Source organism: Arvicanthis niloticus, chromosome 5, assembly GCF_011762505.2.
Source record: "Arvicanthis niloticus isolate mArvNil1 chromosome 5, mArvNil1.pat.X, whole genome shotgun sequence".
In the NCBI taxonomy this organism is placed as follows: domain Eukaryota; kingdom Metazoa; phylum Chordata; class Mammalia; order Rodentia; family Muridae; genus Arvicanthis; species Arvicanthis niloticus.
This window is the reverse complement of record NC_047662.1, coordinates 16401431-16424183: the sequence shown is the minus strand read 5'-3', so window position 1 is coordinate 16424183 and position 22753 is coordinate 16401431. Positions and strand designations below refer to the sequence as shown.

General features: G+C 49.2%; 1 long non-coding RNA gene across 1 annotated transcript in view; it reads left to right on the top strand.

Annotated features, from left to right (window-relative positions):
- Nucleotides 1-4154: 4154 nt before the first annotated feature.
- The window catches only part of LOC143442193 (uncharacterized), a 31526-nt gene continuing 12927 nt past the window's right edge, over nucleotides 4155-22753 (top strand). Inside the window, exons 1-2 of the long non-coding RNA XR_013110203.1 lie at nucleotides 4155-4708; nucleotides 7914-7987. This is a non-coding gene — a long non-coding RNA (uncharacterized LOC143442193). The remainder of the gene's footprint in view (nucleotides 4709-7913; nucleotides 7988-22753) is intronic.

Sequence of the window (22753 nt, the reverse complement as noted above, 5' to 3'; positions counted from 1 at the left end):
AGGAGTCTGCTTGAGGAGATGGGAATGGTTTAAGGGAACCAGTCTTCCTTTTGTGACCTCCATCAATTTTCCAGGGTTCCTACATAAAGTTGTCTGCTTGCTCCCCAAAAGCAGCGTCTCCAGGTCTCCAGAAGCTACGGCATCCCCTCCACCCAGCCTGCCAGGAGTCTTCCTTCTTTGGATGGGAGCTATGGGGCTGGCTTGCCCTGGGGAGGGCTGAGCTTAGGCCTCTGCACAGGCCACAAGACCTCAGGCTTCACTCAGTGAGTACTGATTTTGTGCCTGCCTTGTGTTCCCTGGTATAATGAAGAACAAACTAGGGGCTTGTCCTGGGTGCAAAAATAATCGTTCTCCTCCAGGGACATGAAACTGGGACAGAGGGGCTGTGCCGACTAGCTTTATGTTGACTTGACACAAACTCTAGTCATCTGACAGGAGGGAGCCTCCGTTGGGGGAAAAAATGACTCCATAAGATCCAGCTATAGGCAAGCTTGTAGGACATTTTTTTAAATTAGTGATTGATGTGGGAGGGTCCAGCCCACTGTGGGTGGGGCCACCCCTGGGTTGGTGGTCCAGGATTCTATAAGAAAGCAGTCTGGGCAAGCCATGATGAGCAAGCCAGTAAGCAGCACCCCTCCATGGCCTCTGCATCAGCTCCTGCCTCCAGGCTCCTGCCCTATTTCAGTCCTTTCCTCAGCTTCCCTCAATAGACTGTGACTCAGGATGTGTAAGTCAAAAAAACCCTCTTTCCTCCCCAAGTTGCTTTTTTAGGCGACAGCGTTTCGATTCGCTGCAGCGATGGTAACCCTAAGACAGGAGCTTGGAGAGTCAAGCTGTAGCAACACACTTCCTTAGTGTTAGCAACAGTGGGAACCAGCGACAGCTGGGGCTTGGGTATGGGCTGGCACTCAAACCCGTGGCCCACTTTAAAACACCAGTGAAACTCTAGACTCGTCTAAGGTGGTCTGCAGATGATGGGCAAGAAGACTCATCAAGGTAAAGGCACTGGCCCTACAGCCTGAGGGCCTGAGTCAGTCTGATCCCCAGGTCCTGCACAGGAAGAAACAAAGAACCAATAACCAAAAGTTATGCTCGAGTGTATGCTGTGGCGTGCATGTGTTCCTACCCTCCAATAAAGAGATGCGATGATGATGATACCAGACAAGTTGGGAAGACAATATTAAGTTGACTTATATAACCCCGATTCGGTTTCTTCTATTCCTACCATTTGGTGCTGTTCTGGCAAATTTTCCCCAACTAAGGAGTCAATATGGGGCCATGAATGGTAACTAAACCCCACGGCTTATTTAGACTTTATTAGTTTTTATATAATGCCCTTTGTATTCCTGCATTCCACGCCCGGAGGGCAGGTTACAGTTAGTCAGCTTGCCTCAGTGGGAAGCCCTTGACTGAGTCAGTTTCTTAGCCTTGCCTGCTGATGGAGCACTGGAGACCTGTTTTGTTGGCTGGCCCCCAAGTAAAGTCCCTTCTTACAGTGTTGTATTTTGTTTTGTGAACATTCTCATGAAGCACAGGCTGGTTTTGAACACAGAATGTAGTATGTGCTATGCAGTATTACTATGTACTATGTAGGAGGTACTATGTAGTATGAAGCCCTTGAACTTCTCATCTTTCTGTTGTCATCACCTCCCAAGGGCTGGGATTTACAGGCACGCACCACAATTTCCAGGTTTTGAAGTTCGGGCATAGAATCTAAGGCTTTGTGCACGTTAGGCAGACACTCTTGCAATTCCCCAACCCCCTCAGTGAGGGCTGATCTGATATTTAACCCCAGTGGTCTGAGTAGTGTGATGGGCGTTGGAAGGACGCAGGCAGTCTCCACATCATGTCGGGGACACGGGCGGGAGATGATGCCCACGGATGCTGTACTGGCCTGGGTCATCTGGGCTGGGTCCATCAGGATTCTAGGTTGCAGAATCCCCCCTTTTCTTTTGTGCACCACTGCATCTTTGGGAGAGCAATCACTGTGCACAGCGTGTTTTAGGGGCAGGAGCGCCTTCACATCTTGAGGTCTTCTGCACAGGCCATCAAGGGAGCCACTGTCCATGTCCAGCAAGAGGCAAAGGTTCAGAGAAACCATGAGTTCCAGACACACCACAGGGCTGGGAGAAGACCCAAGATTTTTACAAAATCCCCCACAGTGCAGTCAGATAACCGATAGATGGAGCCGTGCAAAAAAAAAAAAAAAAAAAAAAAAAAAAGGTTTTTTAACAAATTAATAGAAGCGACTTCCTGTGGAGAAACTGTCATCCTGGTTAGAAACGCTGCAGCATCTAATCTTTTTCTTGGAAACTCGGGCAGCTGCTCTGGTTTACACAATCTGCCTATCGGAGGGAAGGAGAAGGGGAATAAGCCACGTTGTCCTTGTTGTCCTTATTCAACAGCAGAGAGTCTCCCAAACCATATGCAAAAATAAATCTCAGGCAATGCCGGTAACCCAGGAAACCTGGCAGCTGGACTTAAGCCTGCTGGGCGGCCTGGGGACAAAGATCTTATGTCCAAAGACCCAGGCCCCACCCCAGAGGGACCAAGAAGCAGACAGACGGACAGAAGCCCCCCCACCCTTCCCCTCAAGTGTTCCCGGATCCACAGATTTGCCTCACCTTAGCACCCTCCACGCTGAAGGATTTGTCCCTAACTCGGGGGGGGGGGGGTTGGGGGCGGGGGAAGTGAACACCCCAGAGCCTGGAACAGGGTCCTTGACCTAGAGGCAGCTGTTTTGAGGACAAAGGGTCACCAGGAGGGGAGGAAGTCACCGGGAGGACAGGCTGTATCGGGGAGGACCCGGAAGTATGCCCTGGGAAATCCTAAGAGAACAGTCGATGGGAGGGGTGGGCAGTCGATGGGGGAGGGCAGACCGACACAGCTGCCCCCCCCCCCCCGCCCCTGCCAGGGAAAGAGATGCCCTGTGGGACGCAACTGGGTGGCCAAGGGTTTCAGTAGTTTGCCCTGGGAGGGTGTTTTATTGAGGAAATGAACTTAGTGAATTCATTAATTAAGTCCATATTCATTCAATTTTTTTTTCTGGCAGGCAGAGAGGGGGCGGGGCTTGTGCTTGGCACTGGGGAGACAGGGCTTGCTAGAGGGAGGCCTTTTCCGGTTCAGAAACCACAGTGTCTGGTCTGTGACCTTTCAATGACTGAATTTCAAGAGGGTGGGGCTGGGGGTGGGCCCAGGGGAAGTGTAGGCAACGTCTAGGGGAGTCCCAGGGAGCATGCTGTCAGCACCCAGCTTTTGAGTTTCACACAGAGTTCACGATTTCCTTCCTTTCGGCCAGGGCTGGCTGTGTGACCACCGTCCCTGGCAAGTGTATTTAGTCTCTCTGGGACTTGTTCTCTATGTGAAAAAAAATTTTTTTCCTTTCAGAAAAAAAAATTTTCCCCCCTACCTCTAGTTGTAGACCAATGGTTGCTCTGTCCTGTCCTCATTTAAATTTCTCAATTTTTACTGCAGTTCTCCTAGGTAGTTATTGTTCTCAACCCCATTCTACAGATAAGGAACAATGAGGCACGGAGCAGCAATGGGATCTGCCTACTTTCCTACTGGGACTGAAATTCAGCTAAGTTTGGTCCCTTATGCTCATAGTACTGGCAGCCCCAGTGCAAGGGGGGTTCTCACAGTTATTTATTTATTTATTTATTTACTTATTTATTTAAGCTTAGGCTCCTAGCCCTCCGGAGTTCAGGGATAGATTGTGAGGTGCTCATCCTCGTTCGGGTGCAGGAGGATGGGGAGCAAGGGGGAGCGGGGAGGAAAGGCCAAGGATCTACTAGGCGGTGAACCCTGGACCAGGCCAACCGGTTGCCATGGGGACGGCTGGGCGGAGATGTGAGCCAAACAGGCAGGTTGCCCTGTCAGGGCAGTTCCGGGGAGCTCCCTCCCTCAGTGCGGGGGAGTGGCACCTGGGACTGTGCTTTCCTGGCAGCCAAGGCCACAAGAATTCTTGGCTTGCAGACAGGAAAGACCACAAGTCCCCTCCAGACGTCCGCACTTTTGCGACCTGGCCCAATCCCCCGAGCTTGAAGGCTATCTTCAGTTCTTCTGTGTGAATTATTTACCGGGTCTGGCGGCCTCCCCGGAGGCCTCCCTGCTGGCCCTCCGCCCTCCTTCCTCACTGCCCTCCCCGCCCCGCCCCTCCTCCGCGCGCTCTGTCTCCACTTTCTAGTTCCAGCAGCCCTTTTTTTCTCACTGTCCAAGAAGTTTCCTGGGCTAGGCCCCAAGGGGAGCCCGGGGAAGCAGCTTTCCCCTCTCTCCTTCACGCCAAAGGCATCGACTGCACCGCTTGGCTCCCTATGAATGTTAGCATCTTCTTCTGTGGCATTGGGATGGTAATTCCTCTTCTGGATGCTTCCAGGACTGACTGCTGATCAGTTCCCAAACGAGGTGGCGTGGAGGTGTGGCCTTGGCATTGTATCCGAGCCCAATGTCACCATTATGTGCCTTTTAATTTCTGACATGCACCACAGCGCTGGGCATTCTGCATGTGTTTTACTACATTCGCCCAGCACTCCTATGGCCTGAGGAGGATGCTATAGATTATCCCGACTTCAGAGACTGAGACACTGAGGATTGGAGAAGTTGAGGAACTGTCCTCTGGAAGGAGTCAGAAGTAGAAACAGCTGGACCGGACTTAGGTTCTCTTGGAGGCTTCTTCACCTGTGGCTCTTCGCTGGCACCTGATATCTGTGTGAGCATTTGAGTTCCATTTGGTGTGTAACAATGTAACAGATGTCACAGTGTGAGTGGTTACAATTCTCACAGCCAGCCTCTACACAGGCCCTTAGTGCTGGGAACACAGCATCCCAGGAGGTCAGGAAGAGCTCCTATCCTGGAACTGCTATTGGTAGCGAGGTGGGAGTGGCAGTGTCTGAGACAGGAAGTAAAGGACAGACACCTGCTACAGTTACATTTAAGATGGAGTTAGTGCCCTGTATGATAAGGGCTGGTTGCGTAAAAATGGCACTCTAGGGTGGCAGAAGGGCACGGATAAAGTTTGGGGCTTGGTGGGTAAAGGTGCTTGCTATGTGAGCCGGACGAGAAGGTGGGAAGGTGGAACCAGCACTGCCCTCTAACCTCAACGTGTGTGTGTGTGTGTGTGTGTGTGTGTGTGTGTGTGTGTGTGTAACAGAGGTGGGAATGGAGCTCTTGGTAGGAGCATCGAGGAAAGGCGGACAGAGGCTTGCCCGAGCCAGGGCAGGTCCTTAGGGAAGTGATTGGGAGGAAAGGGGATGAGGGTAGATCACAGAGGTTCTGGAGGGATGACGGAGGATCACAGAAGTTTTGGAGGGGATAAGGGAGGATCACAGGTGTCCTGGAGGGGAAGAGGGTGAATCATAGGAGTTCTGGAAGGGATGAAGTTGGATCACAGAGACTTTCAAATACAAGCTCAAGGGTTGGTGTGTCATCTGTTGGTGTGCTGTTTCCATGGTCTCCTGGATCCCAGAATGCCTTTGTACCTACAGTATAACCAAAGATTACTTCGGACTCCTGTCTCTACTGCTCAAGCACCAACAACACAGCCGTGCGCCGCACACCCATCGTACACACGCTGGGACCAAACCTTTATGCATGGCTTTTGTGCAACGTGCCCCAGACTCTTGAGCTATGTCATAGAGCAGTGGTTCTCAGTGGGGACGGACTTGGACCTTCAGGGGACTTGTCAATGTTTGGAGACACTTCTGATGGCCACTATGGTTAGGAAGAAGGAATGTAATTACTCTCTAGTAGGTAGAATCCAGGGACACTGGGAAACATCTCACTTCAGGCCAATGCCCCAAACCAAGAGACTACCCCCCCCCCATCATGTGCTAAACAAGAAATTCTGTCTAGGAGACTTTACAGTGGGAGTAAGGCCCTTGATCATGTCTGCTCAGACACAGGCTGCTGTAACAGGGCCATCTCGCTTTATACAGCGATAACCCAAATACCCAAGTGTGTTCCCTTTGCCCCCTTACCCAGTTCTTATCTTTCCAATAGTGAGCCTAACCTTTAATGGCTGATCCAGCTCCCCAGCCCTCCAATTCTTACACCCAGGGAAGAATGCCTTTAAAGGCGGGTGTGTAGGGAGTGCCAGGCCCTGAGCTAAGCTGCTCATGCATGCTCACTTAGGGATCTTCACAGTGATTCAGTGATGTAAACCCCATGTGACACGCAAGGAAACAGGCACTGTTGGAAGACTCTTGGGGACATGTGTGTCTTGTTTGCAGCTGTCTGTAGAGCAGTGTCTAAGTCAGTGTCCGTGGAAAAGGGAATGAACATTCCTTCATGGCTTCATGGCTCACGGATCTCCTGGCACTGTGAAGAAATGGAGTCGCAGAGAGGTGGAGGGTCTCCTGTGGGGTCACACAGCAAGACCTTCTCCCTTGCTTTCCTACTGAGCACCTGGGAGTGCCAGTTTCCTTGGACCACTGGAACCTGGCTCTGCTTCTGCTGCTGGCAGGGCAGGAGTGACAGCCGGAGGGACATTTCTGAGATGCTCAGAGAGTGACAGGGTAGGTCTTCCTGGAGTCCTGGCCAAGCTGGAAAGCAGAGCTTCTTGGAGTCTAGGCAGGGAGCTCCATCAGTGCTATGTGAGAGGTTGGAGAGATTCCAAATTTAACTGAGATGCCAAGCGGTCTCCATGCTATGTTCTTTGGGTGGACATCTCAGCAAGTCCCGCACCCCCAGCAGCATGCAGAGGTGGCAGTCCTATTGTTACTTGTCAAAGTTTAGAGAAAGACTCTATCTGTGGGAATCCAGGAGGAGGCTGAAGACCAGCTATTCATCTTGATGCCCCCATTAACTTGAACTCAACATGTGAATGGCTGGGTCTTACTATTTGAAATCCGTGATCCTCATATGGAAATAGAGCCACAGACCCCAGCCTCAGAGGTCTGTTAGAAGAGCCAGAATAATCATGGATGTTCAGTACCGTCAACAAAAATAAATAATAGGCTCTGCTTTTGGACTCATCTCTAGGTCTGGGCTTTGGGGTGAAACAGACAACTTGAGGGAGGAAAGGTTTATTTCAACCTATGGTTCAAGGGTAGGGAAGGGAAGGCACGCTGGGCAGGAGTGTGAAGCAGCTGCTCACACCCACAAGGAGGAAGCAAACAGGGATGAATGCATGCTTCTGCACAGCCCCTTCTCCATCTTCTACAGTCCAGGATCTTAGCTAGGGAATGATGTCGCCCACAGTGGAGGGGGGTCTTCTGACCTCAATTAATACAATTAAGATAACCCCTGGGCATGCCCAAAAGGCCCATCTTCCAGGCGATTCTGGGTTCTGTCAGGTTGACACCAACCTTCACAGAAGCTATCAAAGGATGGAAACCAAGGTCAGTCAGGATCCTTCTAAGATTGCTTGGATGTCCCTTGTATCAGGGCCCTGATGTCCAGTGTACCTTTCCACTATGTTGGGTTACTTTAGGTCACAAAGTGGCAATGCCTAGGGAGGGAGTGTGTGGTGCTTTTTCCAGGCTTCCCCCACAGTTAATGGGACAAATGGGGAGGATGTGGTCTTCATTAGTGTGTGGTAATTTCCTGCAAGATGGAATATTCCATCCCACAGGGAGACTTGTTAAGACTCAAGCTTGTTAAGACTCAGGAAGTCGGACTGGAGAGATGTTCCATTGTAAGAGAATATACCGCTCTTCTTGGAGGACTACCTAAATTTGACTCCCACCGAATGGAGTCACATGGAGTAGCTCACAACCCCAGCTCTGATCAATCCTGTGCCTCTGGCTTCTGAAGACCACATGCCTCTCACATACATAATTAAAATCTTTTAAAAAAATAAGATGGTCTAATAAAGAAAAAAAGATGCAGGAAGTAAACAACTGAGAAGCCCCAGGAATTCCCTGAAACTGATCATATTCACTAATCCCTCTATTCCCCCAATCTTATTTAAACAGCAAGGACAGATGAGACACTCTCAGACAAGCTGAGCTGCCTGGAAGACACATTCTCCAACCTGTCAAACCATAAGGTATGCTCTAGAATTCTAGCTTTTGTGAGTTGTCATTCCAAAACTCATTGGTTCACCAAGTTGGATCCTTTTTTGGGTTTGTCTTTGAATGCTTCTGTTCAGTCCGTTCTCCATCTTCTACAGTCCAGGATCCTAGCCAGGGAATGATGCCACCCATAGTGGATGGGTCTTCTGACCCCAATTAACACAATCAAGATAACCTTCTGGGTTATCTTAACTTATCTGGGGTAAGTAGACATTTGTTCCCATGTCCGAGCAATAGTGTCACACAATAGTTTACCTTATCTCTCTCCTCTTCTCATTGAGTCTACAATACCCAGGCTACACTGTTCTTTCTAGAATGTCCTACTTATGTATGCTCCTGCCCTTACTATCCATCTAAATCCTGTTTGGCCTCCCAGGCTCATTGAATTGTTTTTCAGACTTCTGGATAAGATTAATGATGAGTGTCAGCAGAGACAGCAGGGCTTCTAAGAAGCCTTTCAGGGGTACCCTCCACCTGAGTGGGGTCTCTTCCTTAGGCTCTTGAAACCCATTGCCTCCCTCTCCTGTGTACCCATCCTTGGAATGCTGGTCTGTTCTCCTCCATCAGCCCATGTTTCCCTTTGAAACAATTGCTGGAACTCTGTCTTGCGTGTCTTCATTTCCTTGGGGCTTTGCACAAATGTCAGGCACAGAGCCATTCCCCAGGGGATCCTGTTGAGTTTGCACTGTAACAATAACAATCTCTTGCATATGCAGTTTTCTAACTTCAAAAGCCTCTTAGACGGCTGTCATCTGATGCTCACAGAAGAAACATGGTTTGAGGTAGGCAAGAACGGTGGAGGACCAGGTACTTGCCCCCTGCAGCACAGGCTGATCGCCCCCGCTGTCTCCCCCGTCTCCGGGGAGGTGGGTGGGGATATGCTTGTAATATATTTAGTTCCAAGTGGGAGTCTCTGCAGAGCTCTGATTCCAGGCTTGCTTTTTCATGGAGGGTGGGGGTGGGGAGGAGGCCAGGAGTTATTGCTTTTAGGGCTCAGGGAGGAGCTGGGGCCAGCTTTGCCAGCTGATGCCCCAGAGTGGGTGTGTTCTCAGGAACGCACACCTTAAAAGTCAGGGGCTCTCTTCTGTGACAGTTCAGTCACTGTAAGGCACAGAATCCCCAAAATGCAGGGAAAAATCCCAGATCAAGAGGATGGATGGCCAACTGAGTTTGTTCATCCACTTGGAATTATTGGCAACAACCGAGAAATAATATTTCAGAGCCAGATGTAGTGCACGCCTGTAATCTCAGCACTTGGGAGGTGGAGGCTGGAAAATCAGGAGTCCAAAGCCATCCTCAGTTACTTCATGAGTTAGAGGACAGCCTTGGCTACTTGTGACCTTGCCTCAAAAATGGAAGCCAAGGTTATAAATTATTGCCTGATACCTTGCTGAAAATGTGGGAGGCTCTGGGTTCCATTTTAGTGTGATACACACACACACACACACACACACACACACACACGCCTGTTGATGCACTATATATGTGTTGTATGTACAGGGCAAAGAGGAATAGGCGGAGCTTGTGGTAAGACGGACAGTAACTGGGGTGGCTCCAGTCACAGTCCTGCAGCTTGCCCACTGTGAACTTGCGCAACCCAGCCACCCTGTGCCTCAGTTTCCTCATGTAAAGGAGGGAGAAAAAAAAAGTCCTTCATGGGCACCATTAAAGTTAAATGGATTACTATTTGTCAGGATATGTAAGATAACCTATACCACATGCTAAGACTCAGTTATTATGAGTGAAGTTTGTCATCTTAGCTATATCAAATATGTATAAGAAGAAATGAAGAGGTGGAAAAATGTCAACCATATTTTTTGAGGGATTAATGTATAGTTTGCTTACTGTATAGTTTTTGTTTTTTTTTGTTTTTTCTTTTACTTTCACTGAGGACAGGGAGCTGTTTTTCGGTTTTGTTTTGTGGACAGAGTATCCCTATGTAGCCCAGGATATCCTGGAACTCAATATGTAGACCAGGGTCACAGAGATCTGCCTGCTTCTGCCTCTTAAATGCTGGGATTAAAGGCATATACCACTATAACCAGCTCTGAGACAGTTTCATAGCCCAGGCTGGCCCAGAAAACACTATGTAGCACAGGTTGGCCTGCAGCATTTACTCACTTGTTTGTTTTAATAAATTTACTTTCGTGTAATGAACTCTTAAGTAAAAAACATCACGATGGGACTGAGCAAATGCCTCAGTAGCTACTTCATTTCCTTATTTATCATGTGTGAGTCCTTGTGTCATGGCACAGGTTTCTGGAGGTCAGAGGACAAGCTTCTGGAGTCAGTTCTCTTCCTCCGTCTGTGGGTTCTGGGGACCTAATTCAGGTGGTTAGTAGCAAGCACCCTGACGCTCTCATTGGCCCTTTCTTACTCTACCTCTTGAATGCTGGGTTACATATGTGGACTTCTTGTGCAGCTTGATCTCCCCTCCATTCCAAACATTACTTTTAATTTTTTTGCAGCGCTGAGGTGGAACCCAGTGTCTCACACATGCTGAACAAGTCCTCCTTGCTGAGCTATATCATAGCTCTCTTTAGATTGTCTACGGTGAGGGTGTATTGCCTTTATTATCAGGAAAGAATAAACCTTAACCTCCCCCCCCAATTGTTGTTCCAGACAAAAATTGCTGGAAGACAGACTTGAGAGGACCTTCTGTTTGGATGTAAGAGAGGGTGTATCTCTGCCATAACCACCCGGACACCCCAGGAACACACCCACATCCATGTTTTTCTTTCTCAGAATGACAGCTCACAGATAGTCTTTCTCTAAACAGTCCAGGCTCTGCCTTCCATCTCTCATCTGCTACTTTAATAATTTTATAGGATGCCTGTTGAAACAAACAGCCAGGCTGTTCAAATACCCACAGCTATAAACTGTCACCGCCTCAACAACAGAGACAGCTCCCCAGGCAGGTAGCATCAGAAATGAAACTAAATCACTCTGTCCACTCCTGCCATTGACACACTCCCAGGATCCAGGAAGACAGGGCTTGGACAGGGAACGAAATACCAACTTCTGGGAAAGTGAGTCCGGCTTCATCTGTTGGCCTGCCAGGCCGGCAGCCTGCCAGAGAAAGCCAGCCAGCTGGCTAGCTGGCCAGCAAATGATTGTGCCGAGCACATAGTAGGCATGCAACAACTCCTCATCAAATCCAGTTAGAATTTTGTCACTCGCATCCAGTGCATGTGAGTCTGTCTGTCTTGGGTAATGTGTCTGTCTGACCTAAGAACAGGGGTGCTCATAGGTGGCTCTCACCTCCTTTTTAAAGGATTTATTTTTATTTAAAATTATGTGTACATGTGTGTATCTGCGTGTGGGCATGTGCTCACGTTAGCAGGTACACGAGGATGCCAGGAGCAGGTGCCTGATATAGCCAGGAACCAGAGTTACAGGTGGTTGTGAGTCACTTGACCTCAATGCTGGGAACTGAACTCAGGTCCTCCGGGAGAGCAGCAAGTACTCTTAACTCAAGCCATCTCTCTAGCCCTGCCCCCTTCAGACCTTACTGCTGAGGCGTCCGTGGATTCTGAGGCTTTCGTGGCCCCTCTGCCAGGGGTCTGCTTTAGACTTGGATATAGCGTTTCTTGACCTGTCTTGGGATATTGCTTTAAACGACCACGATAACAGTTGTTAAGGTCTTACCGCTGTCCATCTCCAACTTTTAGTGGTTTTTAACTTGCTTTGTTTGGAAACAAGATATTGCCATGTAGCCCGGGCTGGCCTCGAACTCCTGTGCACAGTATTTCCCTTGACTCTTGACTCAGCTTGGATTATAGACGTGTGTCACCATGCCTGCGTATCCTTTCCGAATTTTTCATCCATCTATCTACTCACCCATGTATGCATGTATGCATTCATCTCCTTGCACACATGCATGTGTGCACCCACTGACTCCACCCATGTATCCATGCATCCATGAGAATCCATTCATTCATCCCTTCATCCATGACTCCATCCATTTACCAAACCACTCATTTTCCACGTATACATGGTTACAGTCATGCCATCTGCCCATATATCTATCCATCTATACATCCATCTATCCACTGTGAAACAGTCACCTGCTAGGTGACTCCCTCCAGGGAGATTGTCTCATCTTTAAATCACCTGTATTCTGAGAGGCAGCCAGGTGGCCAGACCCTGGACTCGCAGGGCAAGTTTTAGGTGCTATGGACACGGGGGGGGGGGGATTTTACACATCCATCACAAGTCTTATAGAAGGCTGCCAGAGCATCATGTGGGGCTGGAGGGGTGCCTCAATGGTTAAGGACACTTGCTTCTTTTCCAGAGGACCCAAGTTCAGTTCCTAGAACCTACACTGAGTAGCTTACAGGCAGCTGTAACTTTAACACCCTCTTTTGGTCTCTGAGAACACACACACACACACACACACACACACACACACACACTCAAACACACATGCACATGGATACACATACACACCATGCCTGAGAATACAGACAGACAGACACATATACATAAATGTAGATAAAATTTTTAAAAATTAAGTATGATTCTGGAGCATACTAGGGAGGTAGGCAGGGTGGGAAGGGAGAGGTTGGAGCCATGTCCCAGTCAGACAGCCCTGGTTTAGATCCCACCTCTCACTGGCTCCATGTTCTTGGTCCAGCCATTGGCCGTTTCTGAGCTCCTTTTCCCCAACAGCTAGGTAGAGACAGGGGTGCATCTGTGCAGGCAGCAGCAGCAAAGAGGGTTTTACCTAAAACTACCAAGCACCAGGTGAGTATAAGTGTCACACCAGGAACTGATACCTGGCTACCAGAAGTCCTCTTCCACAGAGGCAGAGACCAGCAGGGTGGCTGAGTTAGCATGCAGCCCTTGTAGTGAGTTGGGATTTTTCCAGCTGCTGCCCTGCGCTGTGACAGGTGTCTAGGGCACAGCATCCTACTGCAGACTGGGCTAAGATTGATTGGCATTTGGTTGTCCTTCCCTGGATCTAATTATCAAGGACTTACATGGAAATCCTCAAAGACTGCATCTGTGCTAATGTCCCTTGGGTCTCCATCACCTTTGCTGAATGCCCCTTACTTCCTCCCCCGGAGAAGTAAAGAAGTCATGTTCTTGTGAGATGGTAGTGTTCCCAGCCTACAGGTGTGCTTTGGCTTCCAGAAAATTCCCCAGCCTATGTCTTTCAGCTTAGAATATGCAGAAAAAAAAAATGGGCCTCCGTTACCTCTCACGCACTAATTTGAGCATACACTCACTCAGCAGGCCTCTGACTCCTCTCATGTCTAAGTCTTACGTGTACTGGTGGCACCTGTGACTGAAGCTATGGCTCTAGGCTCTTCCTACCCACAGGTCTTTCCACAGCCTCAATAGGCTTAGCTCAGCAACAGAGTAAGGGATGGCGTGTTATGGCTAGGATGTCAGCACACAATAACACATCCCCACTAGATGCATCTGTGTCTCAGGATGTCAGCATGTCACAACCACAACCGTCTGTGACTGTTGGAGTGGGGGTCTCTGAAGAGCTGCAGAAACTGGAGTTCCTTTTGAAATTATGACTTTGTAGGCAATGGATCAGGTGATGGGCACGGGGGGTGGTGGTGTCTATCATGTAGGGTGGGGCTGGAAGGAGAAACCAGGGAGAAATCAAGGGAAAGACCTGGGCTGGGCAATGTGACTCCATGGAGAGCGCTTGCCTGGAGCCATCTAGGCTCTGGGTTCCATCTCCAGTGTCATGAAAACCAAAGCTCAAAATTCTAAGGGAAGACTGGAAATTGGCAGAGGCCCACTCTGAGAAAGGAGGGAAAAAGGGATTGTGGTTAGCAAAAATAAAAGGGGGGATGGGAGGGGGCTGGCTGTAGCCAGTTGAGTTCCAGTGACCTTGGTCATGGCCAACTGTGTGACCACGAGACAGAAACCAGATCCTAGGAAATGGTTGGAAGAAGAAGTAGGGGACAGGGGCCATAGCCACTCTTAAGAGGAGACAGGCAGAGCGTGGGAGGGATGGGGGCTCAGGAGCTCGGACCAGCGTTGGGAAGGATGCAGTCTGAAGCAGAGTAGATCTCTCCGGGGCTGTGTACCTGGTGGGCAAGTACACAGTGTGTATAAGAGTGATTATCTTTTCCTTCCCCAGTGCCTCCTTAGTCACCAGAGTGCCAGCTCACAGCCCTTCATAACTATTGAGCGCCCAACTGTGTACCAGATGCTGTTTTGAGTGCTGGCGACACTGCTGAGAAACAGCAGCTGGGATCGTTGCTAGCAAGGTTCTTACCAACCGTGCAGTAAGGAGTAGCCGGAAAAGGCGAGGCTCCCGCAAGGGCCAAGGCTTCCATCTGCCCTGCAGTGTTACCCCAGGTGGAGGCAGGATCAGGGCTTTCCTGTGGGTTGACTGGGATGTGGAACTGGTGGGTGGCTATGCAGGCAGCTGCCTCTGTGTCTGGGGTTAGGTGGGGGCAGCTGCAGTTCAGCAGGGAGGGAAAGTTGGGAGTGGCAGTGGAAGGAAAAATGATGTTCCGGTTTGCTTCTCTGTTGCTGTGATAGACACTGTCCATCATCAGGGAAAGCCAAGGCAGGAGCCTGGAGGCAGCAACTGAAGCAAAGACCACAGGGCCACTTGCCTAGGGATGGTACCACCCACAGTGGGCTGGGCCCTGCCATATCCATCAATAATCAACAAAAAGCCCTATACACATGTACATGAGCCAATCTGATGGAGGCAACACCTCCATCCAGGTTCCCTCTTCCCAGGTATGTCTAGGTCCAAGGCAAGCTGACAAAAACTCACACCACAAACGGGAACCTGCTGCACATGTCTCATGTCACCTCCAACCTCTTCCCAGGTGATCTTTTAACACCCTTCACCACAGAGTGCCACATACTCACCTGGGGCTGGGCAACGGAAGAGAGAGAGGGGAGATCACTGGTGGGGGTGGGGCATTTGCTCCCCCCAACCAAGATGGGTCAGCAAAGTAGTGACTTGCAAACCTAGCTGCTGTCCCTTCACTCCGCTGCTCCTTGATCTCACACAAATGTATCTCAAAGCTGCACACCCTCTCCCTCCAGCCCATGCTCCACCCCAGCACCACCCTGGAAAGGGTATTTAGGGAATATGATTCCAGCTTGATTAATTCACCACACTCTGTGAGTCTTACCCATGCGGTGCAAAGGGAGCCCAGAGTTGGGGATGGGTAACCAGGCCTGTGGTGACAGGGGTGGGTGTCACTTTAGAATAGGTGGGTGGGGGGAGCCCCTTTTGGAAGTGGCTTTTGCAACAAGACCTGAGGAAAGGAGTTGGCATGTTCTGGTGACGGAAAGAAACTGGGTATCTCGGGCTTGGAATCTGGTGAAGACAGAAAAATCTGAAATTCAGGAAATCTGAATGGATGGTAGGAGCCCAAGCAGGCAGCACCTCTCAGGCCAGGCCAGGCCAGGGAGCTGGATTCAGCTCTGGCCTCAGTGGGGAGAGTTTAATGTGTGGCATGCTGTAAGCTTTCTGAAGCTCATTTGTGCCACTGGGTAGACTAGAGAGTGGGTGCAGGGGTAAGACTGGAAACTGGGGTGCCCCAATCTAGGAGGGATGAATCCTTGTGATCTTAATACTTAATGGGCCTAGAGACAGCAGGATCAGGAGTTCAAGGTCATCCTCGGGTATGTAGTGAGTTCCAGGCTAGTCTGGACACTATAGAAGACTGTTTCAAAAACAAACAACAAAGAGACAGCTTTCATCTTAAACCCCTTTGATATCTGCTTCTGAGAAAGGCTGTCCCTTCCGCAGTGGCCCCTGCAACTTCTCCAGTATGACAGGCTGACTGTGCCCACCTCCCTCACCCCCCAGCTGTTCCCAGCTGTGGGGGCTTCTGATAGCTTGGCACTTCCTGCAACTTGTGCCTTTAAGATGGGCCAAATGCAGCCTGTCTCCTTGGCTCCTCGAAGGTCCTGCCACAATGGGAGGCAGAGAGAGCCACTAATAAATGCAAGAAGCAACCTGGGGGAGGGGGAGGGGGGAGAGAAGAGATTTTTATTCTCCCAACTTTGCCAGTTCCCTTTAGCTCCAAAGCCGCAGACAGTTCTCCGAGAACATGTGAGTGATAACTCAGCCAAAACACCTTCCTGGGCCGCAGAGGGAGAAGACGGAGGGATTCTGTGTTTGATTAGAATTTTACTTCCAACCTGCATCCTCCCTGGTGCCAGCCTCCCACGCTCACCACCCCAGCAGAGCTGCGCTGCTTAGAGGCGGGGAGGGCTGGCAAGTGAGGAGCAGTGGGACCTGAAGGCTCCCGAAGCTTCTGGAGGACCTCTAAGTGGCAGGAATGAGGAGGAGGTGAACCCTCCACCTGCTTTTCCAAAGAGGAGGGCTGCAAGAGCACTCTGCAGGGGTTAGGCTCTGCGAGTGGCTAGGGCAAGCAGGCCAGCTTGGCTCCCAGTTTGCTGGGTGATCTGAGGTAGCTCCTGGACCTTGTTGGTTAGTTTGTTTTCTTTCTTTTCTCCCTTCTTTGTTTCATTGTTTCCTTCCTTCCTTCTTTCCTTCCTTCAGAAAGGGTCTTATATAGCCTGTAACTCAGTATGTAGCCAAGGCTGGCTTTGTGCACCACCATACCAAGCTCACCCTCCTCTGGCTGATGTGGGACAGAAAGGGGACCAGGCACAAGGTTGAAGTATCCAGGCATTGACTGGGTCAAGGGCTCTCTCCTGTGGTACTGGGGTAAATCATGCCAGATCCTCTTCTCCTGTCCTTTCAGCATCCACACCACCATCTAGCCACTTACTTGCCGTTAGTCACAGATACCCTCGGGATGCCGTGTTAGGGTAGTACAGGGAGGACAGAGAGGTATCTAGGAGCTCAGAAATGACAGTTTTATACCGAGCTCCTTCAATCCTGCTTCTGGAAATGGCTGTCCTTTCCTTACTGGCTCCTGCCCTCATAAAGCCTTTAGGATATTAGGAGAGAGGTACTGGGGACATACGGGGTGCTCAAAGGAGGCTTCCTAAGGAAGCTGATATCTAGCTGGGACACTATGCTAGCTCAAGTCATCCAGGAATAAGGAACCTCAACCGAGAAAACGCCTCCATTAGATTGGCATGTAGGCACATGTGTGGGAGCATTTTCTTGATCTATGGTTGATGCGGGAGGGCCCAGCTCCTGTGGGCAGTGCCAGCCCTGGGCAGGTGGTCCTGGGCTATACAAACAGAGCAAGCTGGGGAAGCCCTGGGAAGCTGCTAAGTATGCCGTGTTCCCCCACGGCCTCTGGCTTCAATTCCTGATTTCCGGTTCCTGTCCTGAATTCCTGCTCTGATCAACTGTGATCAATTGGGACAGGTAAACCGAATAAACCCCTTTCTCCCCAGGCTGTTCTGGGCATCATGTCTACCACAGTGACAGAAAGCCAGCTAGGACAGGCCTGAAGAGTTTTCTATTCAGGGGGAGGAGCAGAGATGGAGGAGAGGGATTCTGCAGAGAGGAGGCAGGAGAGCTTTCAGACTGGGTGGGAGTGAAGTCTGGTGTTGTGATGGAAAGGGGTGGGGCTGTGTGAGTGGAGGGGAGTTCACACCTCGTTACTCAGAGCCCTCTGGTCTCAGTGGCATCTCACGGGGAAGACTGGTCTGAGACATCTTCGGACTTTGGGTGCCTCCATGACATCCAGGTCCTTAATGCCTCTGTTCCACAGTGCCATTTTTTTCTGCTTCCTGGAAGTAAACACAGTCAGGTTTAGAATGTGTGCGAGGGGCACTCGGCTCCCCTGGCTTGCACCTAGGGCATCGGCAGAGGCAGACCTTGTCTCGGTAACAGTATTCTGGTGCTGGAGCTGGCTGCTAAGTGAGAGCGAGCATCTGACCTCGGAAGAGCTGCATGGCCATCTCTGCGGAAGGAAAGGATGGATGGACTTGGACCTCAAGGTGAAGAGGCATGAGGACTACAGTCACCACAGGAGAAGTCCAGCTCCCTAGGGCTGCTCTACCACGCTCAACTGTGCGTCCTTGGGAAAGCCAGCTGACGTCTTTGAGCCCCAGTTGCTTCCTTTGTAAAATGACGTTACTTGCATCCACTTTGCAAGGTGATTTTGGAGGTTAAACAGATGGTGGTGATGGTGATGATGGTGATGGTGGTGATGGTGGTGGTGATGGTGGTGATGGTGGTGGTGAAGGTGATGATGGTGATGGTGATGATGGTGATGATGGTGGTGATGGTGGTGATGGTGGTGATGGTGGTGATGATGATGATGGTGATGTGGTGATGGTGGTGATGGTGATGATGGTGGTGATGGTGATGATGGTGATGATGGTGGTGATGATGATGATGGTGATGTGGTGATGGTGATGATGGTGGTGATGGTGGTGATGGTGGAGATGGTGATGATGGTGATGTGGTGATGGTGATGATGATGGTGATGATGGTGATGTGGTGATGTGGTGATGGTGATGATGGTGGTGGTGGTGGTGATGGTGGTGATGATGTTAGTGATGATAGTAATGTTGCTGATGGTGATGGTTGTGATAGCAGTGATAATAAAGGTAGTGTTGATGGTGATGACAGTGATGGTGGTGGTGGTAGTGACAGGGACGGTCACCATGATTATGGTGGTGGTGGTGGTGGTCATGATGGTGGTGAAAGCTTATGCTCATGGGGTGGTGCTGCTGGTGGAGGTGGTAATAGAGAAGTGATGATGGTGGTGATGATGAAGTGGTGGAGATACCAACACTCATTTGTTACGCGCGCCATCTTTCTACTAGAGGATGCTGGAGTCCCTTGATAGGAATGAGCCACACACCCTGCAGTCTCCAGGAGTTGTCTACTGAGTGTCTCCCTGGGGTTGTCCTTGGCCAAGGTCGCCGCCACACTCCTTGGCTGCACCTAGTCTCTGGTAGTTCTGCTCCAAGCTCATTTGTGGCATGGCAGAGAAATTTCAAGCTTCCGTCTGCTCAGCCCCTCTACTCTTCGTAAGAGCCCTCTCTGTGTGCTAATGACACCTAGGGTGGCCCTAGTGTCATATGACACTCCTACCATCCATTTGACTGAAGCACCACCATCAAAGCCCACCATACCTGTGAACCACAGAGGAAAGAGCTTAAATCTGTTTGCAGCCGCTCTGGGAGGAGCTAACAGAACCTGGATTTGAACACAGGGCTTCTGAACCCCAGCTCCTAGCTGCCATGTGGGGCCCAGGCAGTGACAAGCAGTCAACAAGGATGACTTTCACCGAGATTCTAGTTGAGGGTGGCTCTTTGTGGATCCCTGCCACATTCCCTGAGACCAGGTGCCCTCCAGTCATGCCAGTAGCCAAGATAGTAGCAGCCCGCAGCAGTCTTCCTGCCTCTCCCAGCATGCCAGTGTCTCCGTAGAAAATAACACCTCCCCCAGCCGCCCACTCCCCAGCTGCTTCTCCAACACCATTGTTACCATCATCGTGGTGGGTGGTGTCTTCGCCTGTGCTCTGCCTCACATGTGGATGCAGCAGCGGTGAAACCTGCTGGGGAGAAGAGACTCCTAATGTGATCTCACCCTCCCTTAGACCACTTTGATCCCAGAATCCCCAGGACCCAGGTCTCTGGCCAGGCCTGAGCTAGGACGGGTAGAGAACCCTGGATGTGATAAGACCTGGGTTCTAGTCCTAATGTTCCCGCTGGCTCAGGATCTCTCTCCTTCTGTCCGCAGCAGGGTGGAATTTGAGAGGGCGGGGAGCAGTTTTCTGTTTTGAGGTAGCCACTGGGCTTCTGGGGGCCTTCCAGAGCTGGTGCGTGGAGCTCATCTCTATGTGGGTTCCCAAAGGGCTTGGGTCACCCATTGTTCCTCACACATGAGAATGGGCCCAGAGCTCTGCCCCTGGGTACACATCTGGACAGACATGGCCCACAACCAAACGTGGAGGCCCGCAGTGTTACCCTCTAGCATGCGATGGTGAAACCAGACAAAGAAAATGGGAACTCCCTCTCTTACTCTGGAGAGATGGCTTGGGTGGTAAAGCATTTGCCTTGACAGGCTGAAGGTCTGAGTTCAGGTACCCAGCACTTACATAAAAAGCCATGCATAATGGCACACACCCGTGGTCCCGCCACTGGGGAGATGGACACAGGAGGATGCCTGGAGCTTGCAGGCCAGTCAATTTAGTTGCATTCGGTGTGTTACAAGCTCAGTAAGGGACTCTGTCTCGAAAGCAGTGGAGAGTAACTGAGAAAGATACTCATCACTGGCCTCTGGTCTCTACATACATGTACACATGTATCCTTCCACAAACATATGCACACACGTGGCATACACCGAGTTCTCCCTGTGTAGCCTGTGAATAAGAATGCATGTGACTCTCTGTCAGATTGAAGAGAGGATATTCAGAAACCCCTGGTTCTGATTGCCCCGTCGTGGGTGAGGCAGAACTTTAGCAGAGTTATTAGACCAGTTCTTCACCTTGCGAGCGATCAAGCTGTGGGCGTGTGAAGTGGAGACAGATCCTTGTATTTATTTTCCTCTCACAGTAGCACAGGGAGGATGCCAGGCCGAGCAGCAGGGACGAAGAAGTGTGTGTGTTCTGGGGAATTGGGGGAGTTAAGCGCCGAGGTTGCTCCAAGGAGAAGATGATGTTTCGAATCAAGAGTTATTATGCATCTGAGCTTGAAGCTTTTTACAAGAACACCGTGTTTACTTAGCTGTTGTGCTTATGGACTTGTTTATACCTGGCTCGATTTCAAAAAGATTCCGAAGTGGGTAATTATTCAATCAGATTATGAACTCCTTGAAGGCAGGAAATGCCTTTGTTGTTGTCTTCTCAAGGGCTAACTCCCACTTACGCCCCTGTCTCTCCCCCCCCAGCTGGATTCTTGGTTGAAATATTCTGTGTCTGTGTCTTTGTTCTTCTTGGAATGTGATCTCAGTACATATATCATACATGGATCACAGTCAGTACATATGCCATATATGGATCACAGTCAGTACATACATCATACATGGATTACAGTCAGTACATACATCATACATGGATCACAGTCAGTACATACATCATACATGGATCACAGTCAGTACATACATCATACATGGATCACAGTCAGTACATACATCATACATGGATCATAGTCAGTACATATACATGGATCACAGTCAGTACATATACATGAATCACAGTTAGTACATACATCATACATGCATGAATCACAGTCAGTACAAACATACATACATGGATCACAGTAATGTATCATACATACATGGATCAGTACATACATCATACATATATGGATCACAGTCAGTACATACATCATACATACATGGATCACAGTCAGTACATACATCATACATGGATCAGGATCACAGTCAGTACATATATCATACATGGATCACAGTCAGTACATATATCATACATGGATCACAGTCAGTACATATATCATACATGGATCACAGTCAGTACATACATCATACATGGATTATAGTCAGTACATACATCATACATGGATCACAGTCAGTACATACACATGAATCACAGTTAGTACATACATCATACATGCATGAATCACAGTCAGTACATACATCATACATGGATCACAGTAATGTATCATACATACATGGATCAGTACATACATCATACATATATGGATCACAGTCAGTACATACATCATACATGGATCACAGTCAGTACATATACATGAATCACAGTTAGTACATACGTCATACATGCATGAATCACAGTCAGTACAAACATACATACATGGATCACAGTAATGTATCATACATACATGGATCAGTACATACATCATACATATATGGATCACAGTCAATACATACATCATACATACATGGATCAGAGTCAATACATACATCATACATGGATCAGGATCACAGTCAGTACATATATCATACATGGATCACAGTCAGTACATATATCATACATGGATCACAGTCAGTACATATATCATACATGGATCACAGTCAGTACATACATCATACATGGATTATAGTCAGTACATACATCATACATGGATCACAGTCAGTACATACACATGAATCACAGTTAGTACATACATCATACATGCATGAATCACAGTCAGTACATACATCATACATGGATCACAGTAATGTATCATACATACATGGATCAGTACATACATCATACATATATGGATCACAGTCAGTACATACATCATACATACATGGATCACAGTCAGTACCTATATCATACATGGATCGTCTGTGCATCCATCCATTCTATAAGTCATCCATCCACCAGCAAACCAAACATCCAACCAGCTAAATACACACTCAGCCCAATGTCCATCCAAGCACCCACACACCAAACACCCAACCAACCAGTCTTTCATTTACTACTGTCAAACAAAACATCCACCCAACCAAATACCTCTCCAGCCCAGGGCTGGTTCATGCCTACCCACGCCCATCTATATAGCCAAGTATTTGCCCAACCAACTATGTATCTGTGCAATCACCCAAAAGTAAAACCTTATCTACCTATCTAGTCACCCTTTCAAAGCCACAGAAAGCTACCAAACAAGACAGTAGCTACATTTCCCCACTGTTTACTTTGTTCCAAGTGCTGTGCTATTTGCAAAAAGAAAAAAGAAAGAAAGAAAAAAAAGAAAGATATTAACCAAGTGGGTTAATGAACCCTAAGACTCCCAAAGACTCTGTGAAGTGAGGTCGCTCTCCCCTTGTTTCATACGAGGAAAGCAATCAGAAAATTTTGGTAGCTTGTCCAAGGTCATCTTTGAATTTTTATTTGTTTGTTTGTTTATTCATGTATGTATGTGCGTGTATGTGTGAGTGCATGCGTGCG